The 7,800-nt window shown below is 34.6% G+C and overlaps 1 pseudogene; it reads left to right on the forward strand.

Annotated features, from left to right (window-relative positions):
* The first annotated feature begins 2,127 nt into the window (after nucleotides 1-2,127).
* LOC101717934 (tumor protein D52 pseudogene) lies at nucleotides 2,128-2,906 on the forward strand (annotated as a pseudogene).
* Nucleotides 2,907-7,800: the final 4,894 nt, after the last annotated feature.

The raw sequence follows: 7,800 nt of genomic DNA on the forward strand, positions 1-7,800 counted from the left end.
ATCAAAGACATTAGAACTAGCTGTAAAAGAAGGACATCAACAAAGCCAAGTCAACCACTACCTGACGTGCTGGTCTGCATATTTTTACAATTAGGAAATTCTTACTAGCTAAAGGAATTCTTGGAGTCTCCATCAGTAACAGCAAGCTGATTAATTTATATCTAAATTAAACCTGATTAAAGATATATTGAGAAATTAGCTTTGTAAAAGGAATTATGTGAAGAAACAGTACAAAGTACAGTTCTGAAATAAAAATTAAAAACAAAAAATCTCAGAAATATTAAAGAGCAAACTAAGCAGCACAATTTAAGGAGGGAGGGATGAGGAAAGGGATGAAAAGAAGGAAATAAAATGTGTTATGTATATGTATCTATTCTCCATGAGGAAAGTAAAAATGTACTGCATATATATAGTTAAAAAAAAATAAACCTGGCATCTGACCCCCTCACATAAACAATGCATAAAATGTTACAGGTTATTTGAAAGATGAAATTGTCCTGATGACATAGCTTTATGTAGGGACTGATGATGAGAAATGCATTGATGTGATAGGTTTTAAAATATGGTAAATATCATCTGACTACCTTGCATAGTTATATTCTTGCACTTTTATACAAAGTGGTATAATCAAGGGTCCGGGGATTTAGCTCAGCAGCACCGCACCTGCCTCACAAGCGCAAGGTCCTGAGTTCGATACCCTGTACCGCCAAAGAAAAAAAAGTGGTATAATCAAAAGTAGAAAACAAAGAAAAGGAAATTACCAGGCATTTCTTTATTTCAAGGCTAAATACTGCCAAAATCCCAGTACCTATTCTTCCCTTAATGTTCTATGAATATGCTCATGGCACATAATTTCCAAGCCCTTATTTTTAACATTAAATTGTTTTTTCATTAGCATAGAATATGCTCAATATTTAAATTCTAAGTCTAGTGTGCACAGCTTATGTGCAAATAATACACTATCATTTAGTTGACAGGAGTATAAAATGGTAGAAATTCAGACAGTGTACTACAAAGATACCATTTTTAAAATGACAGTTTTAGAACATTTATATTCAAATAGAAGTTATTTCTAGGTACACTATAATATGAAATAGTGTTGTTGGAAAGAGTAATGGTATTTTCAGGTTGTAATATATTAAGTGAAATAAAAAATGAAAACCAGCATAACATTATAGTCTCAGATTTTTGTACACTTCTTCATTTCACATGTCTTACAATGTTCTCAACATCTTCTAAACATTTTAAAGAGATTAACTCATTCTGTATTTAATATCATAACATCCATGTGAAGTAGGTACAGAAGTTGTTCCTTATTAGGTTCTTGTTTTTGTTTTAGCTACTTGTGGTACTGCAGCCTAAAAATGGTAAATAAAAAATTTCAGGAAGCAACAATTCATATTTTTAAATAACTCTTGAAGCAGCATATTGTTATACTTGTTATATTTTATTACTCACTGTAATTAATGTCTTACTGTGCTTCTTTTATAAATTGAACTTTATCATACACATGTTTGCATAGGAAAAAATAAGGGTTTTTTGCAGTCCTTCTATTTCAGGCACCTATTTGTCGTCTTGGAACATATTGGCTGTAGATAAGGGGAACTACTTTTCTATTGTTTTCCCCATGCTACCAGTAAACACACTGATGAATAGATGAGCCAGGTATCTTCTGAAGTCACACACTAATAAAGAACAGGCATCCAAATAGAACCTCTCTGCTCCAGAGTTCAATTTTTAAGGCACCACAACATGATGTTGAAGACTATCTATCTCTGTGTGTAAGGGGCCTGTGTAATTGTTCCATTATGTTTAGTTATACCAAAGAAAGCATTAGTGTTAATTCCTTTTACAAAGGCAACCGATTTTAGAACAAAAAAAGGGATGCTATTCTTTCTTCTTTTCTCAATCAAAATGCAGCTTTTTAAAAGCAACAGCAGAAACTCACTAAGAAAAAGATGGTTTTTGTAGCCAGGACGCTCAGGTTGGGGGCGGGGCCTCCAAACCCGAAATACAGTCTCTGTGAGCTTGCAAGCTGGGGCGAAGGGAATAAGGCCAAAGGGGCGAGCGACTGCGGAGGGAGCTGAGGCAGCCGCAAAGTCATGCGTTCTGCCTCTGCCTGGGATGATGGATCACAGAGAAACAGACTTATATGAAGACCATCAGTCCCCTTTCGATTTCAATGCAGGAGTGAACAAAAACTACCTCTACCTGTTCCATACTGGGAATTCATCTCCACCCGGATCACCTACTGAGAAACTTGGATCACTGAGGACAGACCCAGTACCTGAGGAAGGAGAAGATGCTGCAGCCACCCTCACTCAGCACCACCTAGACGCTCTCGGAAGAGGAGCAGGATGAGCTGAGAAGAGAGCTGGTAAAGGTGGAAGAAGAAATCCAAATTCTGTCTCAAGTGTTAGCAGCAAAAGAGAAGCATCTAGCAGACATCAAGCCGAAACTTGGGATTGGTTCACTACAGGAGCTAAACAGAACATTGCCAAAGGGTGGCAGGATGTGACAGCCATGTCCGCATACAGGAAGACCTCTGAAACCTTATCTCAGGCCAAACAGAAGGCTTCAGAGGCCTTTTCATCTGTTGACCCTCTGTTATCACCAAAAAAGTGGAAGACATAAAAAACTCCCCAACTTTCAAGTCATTTGAAGAAAAGGTCGAAAACTTAAAGTCTAAACTAAGGGGAACCAAGTCTGCTGGCAGTGATTTTGGAGAAGTCTTGAATTCAACTGCAAATGCTGATGCCACCGCCACAGAGCCACCTCCAGAACAGACACAGGAGAGCCCGTGAGATTGCTACCTTTGTTCCACTACCCACTGCCAGATGCTGCAAGCAAGATCCAAGCACATCTTGTCAACATTCATTGCTATGGATTTCTACAAGATGTGCTTTTATTTAGCTTTACATAGTTCTTTGACAAATAGTTTGTGAGTAAAACAAAATGAAAATATCTTCATTTCTACTCTCAGGAAATGCGCTGGATGTGCATTCAAGGCCCTTTATTTAGGGAAATACTATTATACAGACAAGGTACTTCCTCTTGTCTGTATAATAGTATTTCCCTAAATAAACGGCCTCTAGAATGATCTGAGAAGCTGCAGATGATCACAGCTGCTTTCCTACTTTACAAAATTGCTCTGCATCTGAGATGCTACTTGGATTTTTGTCTTCTAGATGATTTTTTTCCTTTTTTGACTCTGTATATTTGATTCCTAACTCAAATTATTCTTTTAAATTTTCTGAGTCCTGGTTCTTAAAAGTTTCTGTGCCATTTTATTTACATTTAAGGCAAGAACTTCACCGCTACAAAAAATTTGGTTTTGAATAAACACTGTTTTTGTATAAGGTACATATCTTGGGTGTGTAAAGATGCCAGACTAAAGTAAACAGCTTTAAATCCAATTTGTAGTTGGGTGGACAGTATATACAGTAATTCCAACTACTGGGTGACTTGAGAGTGGGATCTCCCCATATCCTTGTTAGCTGCCATTTGTGACTATAACCATTTCAGCATATTTGTTATTATGCCACTTATATCACCTTTTGACAATGTTAAAATTTTAATTTCAGAGTAAATGGACAGTTGACCAAATAACCAAATCAAGCATATCAGGTTGAAATATGTGTGCTCTTCAAAGTTCAGTTCGAACACCTGAAGTTTCAGGTCTTGATAGCTGTAAACATGGTAAGATCAATCACATTAGGGGAAACATTGCTGTCTCCATTTAATCCATTTAGCACCTTTTAAAATAAGCACACAGTTATGACTGATACAACTTGAGCATTTTTATGCTAAGATGTTGATTCTATCTTGTGAGGGTGTAATTTATTAATAAAAATGAATTCCTCAGTGCTCAGTGGTTCTGCCATCTGCCTTGCAAGCTCAAGGTCCGAAGTTCGATCCCCAGAACCAAAAAAAAATGAATTCCTCATTCTCTACTTGTTTGCAATGTTAGAAATGATACTTTCTACTTTAAAAACTGGGTGTCCAGGCTAGTGAATCAAACCCTCTGCATAGAGGCCAAGGTACTCTAGTAACTTAATAACTGCTGACTTACACCACCATTTCTTTATGCTGTATGTTTATGGCCTACAGTGTTATCTGTTATTTATCAAATTGTGATTGTTTTCTTGTTTATGCCAAATGTTAACTGCCAAGCTTGGAGTGACCTAAAGCAATTTTTAAAAGCATGATTAGATTTACTTGAAGATAAATTCTTCTGAAAACCAAATTTGAAAAGCTACGATGTTAATTGTTATAAAATGATGTGCTGCCATTCTAGATTGCTAGAGCTTTTGTTAGCACTTTGGAAGCAAATGAAACTGCTCTATATCATGCAAAGCTTAATAAATTCTGCATATCGGAAAAAAAAAGAAAAAGATAATTTTTCCTTTCCCTTCTTTCCTTTCCCTTTCCCCTCCTACTTTCCCTACCCCTTTGGACCTTTTCTTCCTATTTCACATTATCAATTATTCATTGTAATTATTTTAATCCTTATTTACACTTTCAGTTTCTCACACTAGAGACACTATTTGATATTTACACATGTGAGTCCTATTTATTTCCCCTAATAGTATGGCCTCAATATGCATCCAGAAGAACAAAAAATGGAAACAAAGTCTTTTTAAATAAGGGTGGAGAGAGTGAAGGGAGCACAGGGAATGGGGAAAAAATAAGAACAAAGATACATCATGTACAGGTACAAGCACCCAATGATAAATGTAAACATTTTGTATACCTAAAATGTACCAATAAAATAATTTAAGCAAAAAAAAATTGAAAAAACGATGATTTAGTTTAAATTACACAATGGATTATGCTTACAGGTTCTGGCAATAAATTTCTCAAAAATAATAAACATCATGTTTTTCACTGTCAATTTTAACATCATCCTATTCTATTTTATGAATGATTTCTTTCCTAACTTATTTGAGAAATATATTCTCTAAAAGTCAGTGTACCAGAAAAATAAATCTTTGAGGTCAATTTGAAATGGCTTGAGACGTCAATGACCCACTGACTATCTCTTGTTTCTTCTTATTCTAATTACTCAGATTTCATTTAATTAATAATTTTTGAAGATTTTAGGAAGTACATATGATTGTGGTCATGCCATATATACTATATTATGTGAATTTAATGCTGCATCCCTAAATCATGTAGATCTAGAATTAGTAATAAAAATTATTCAAATATATCAGAGATAACATTAGTTAAGACATTTTGTTTGACCTATTTGAATGAAATATGCTTATTATTTCTATTCATGGAATAACTTCTTGAACTGTTAGCAAGGAGTAGTTGTTTTCCTTCTCAAATATGAAACAAATCGTATCTAAGAACCACTAAAAATGTAATTTAATATTCATTTTACCTTGATCTACATATAGAATCATATTTATAGTTAAACACTTTAATTTTGAGACTCATTTGCATTTCATTTGGGTTGAAATGAAAGAGTAGATGGGAGTTAACCTACTTGTGATTAGAAAGATGGAACTATACAGTTAAGTATGAACTAAAGGAATAATAATATTTAGATCAAGGAATTAATTTTACATCTAAAAGTTATCTGGAAACAAAAGAAAACAAAACAACTTGCCCAAGTATTTTTTTTTCTTAAATTCTTTTATTGGTACATTTTAGGTATACAACACATTTACATTTCTCACTGGGAATTGTACCTTTACATAATGCATCTTGGTTCTTATTTTTTCCCCATTCCTAGCCCTCCCTTCACCCCCTCCACCCTTCCGTATTTACAAAGACTTTATTTCCATTTTTTCCATTTCTCATCATTTTTCCTTTCCCTTCTTTCCTTTCCCCTGCCCCTCCCACTACCCCTACCCCTTTGGACCTTTTCTTCCTATTTTGCATTATCGATTATTCATTCTAATCATTGGTACATTTTATGTATAAAATATAATAACATTCATTATTGGAAATTTACACCTTTACATAATCTCTCTTGGTTCTTATTTTTCACCCTTGCCCAGCCCTCCCTTCAACCCCTCCATTCCTCCCTATTTACAAATTTTCACCTGCTTTTCCTCAGACAAAGGTCTACTATCTCGAATCTGTAAAGAAATTGAAAAGATCAGACCTCCCAAGTTTAAAGACCCAATCTGAAAATGGGCATCTGAAATGAACAGACATTTCTCAGACAAAGAAGTAAAAATAACAAATAAATACATGAAAAAATGTTCAACATCACTGGTCATTCGAGAGATGCAAATGAAAACAATGCTGAGATTCCACTTCACTCCAGAAAGAATGGCTGCTATCATGAAAGCAACCAACAACAAATGCTGGCAGGGCTGTGGGGAAAGAGGAACCCTGCTCCACTGCTGGTGGGAGTGTTCACTGGTGCAAGCACTGTGGAAATTAGTATGGAGATACCTCAAAGAACTAGGACACACACGTGCACACTTGCACACACACACACACACACCTATGTAGAAAAAGAATATTCTTTTAAAACTAAGTTTTATTATTGGAATATGACTTGTTCTATCTAATTTCTACAAAAAGCATACAGATTAGTACTTAGAAAGGAGTAGGAACTACACAAAAACTGAAAATGTGTGGCACTGGTGTAGAATTCAGGCTGTAGATAGGCTGTAGATAGTAGAGAAAATGATTTTAAATGGTATAATGACAGAAATTCAATTAGCATTACTGTGTTAGGCAGTGGCAAAGCATTTTAAAAATTTTTCTTGTAATAACGTTCACATAAGGTAATGCATGGAATGATGTAAATGATCACACACTTACACACATAGTGGTAGGTTATAAGAGAAGATATATGAAAACAGAGACTAGTAGCATGAGATAGTTAAAGATGGTAAGACTGATAAGGTATAACAAGAAAAATGAGAGGCCCAAGAAGGGTCAAAGAGGCAAAAAACAATGGGGATCATTTGGATCAAAGCCAATCATTTGGTAGTTATTTAGAGCAGTTACTTCTCATACTTATTCTCTAAAATGCAATGACAGTGTTACTAAACAAAAACACATCTTAGAATTCAGTGGCTGCAAAGATGCAAATGAAGAGATTGGCTATCATAACAATTTTTAATCCACTACATAAATTATTGTAGCACCAAGGAACTCTTAGTAATTAACCTCAAAAAAAAAGGTTAATTTATTAGAAGCATGTTGAGAAAGCTGTCTAGGCCTTCCTGGGAAACATATTATTAAGGAATTTGGTTGCACAGGAAATAGTACCAAGAATCAAAAATGGGAAAGTATCAACTTACAAAGGTTCTGCATAACACAAAAAAGGAAGAAAAAGAATAAATATCCTAAAACCAACCAACTGAGTGAAATGACAACTGACAAATTGGCAAAACCATTTTGCCAGTTATTCTTCAGACAGAGGACTAATATTTGGAATCTATGCAAGGGTGCAAAAAAAAAATCACCCCCTCAACAAAAAGATCCAATAAAAAATGGGCAGGTGAAATGAATAAAGACTTCACAGAAATGCAAATGGCCAGTAAATACATGAAGAAATGCTTAACACTACATGATTTTACCCTAAATCTTTCAGTATGTAATTAATTGTAATTTTTATTAATATAAGATAATTAATATTAACAGCCTATTAATATTGAGCAATTTCATAATTGTCTATTTTGAATTAATCACTTCTTGTTTCTAGAGGAAGAAGAATACCATATTTTTATCTCTTCATGACAAGATCTATTGTTCCTGACAAGAGGCTTACTGGTATGAGTAATTTAAATCTATAAGCAAAATATAAGAACATAGTTTTACACTACT

This window comes from Heterocephalus glaber, unplaced genomic scaffold (genome assembly GCF_053883595.1).
Source record: "Heterocephalus glaber isolate CG9 unplaced genomic scaffold, H.glaber_assembly_v1.0 deba00001523, whole genome shotgun sequence".
NCBI classification, from domain to species: Eukaryota; Metazoa; Chordata; class Mammalia; order Rodentia; family Bathyergidae; genus Heterocephalus; species Heterocephalus glaber.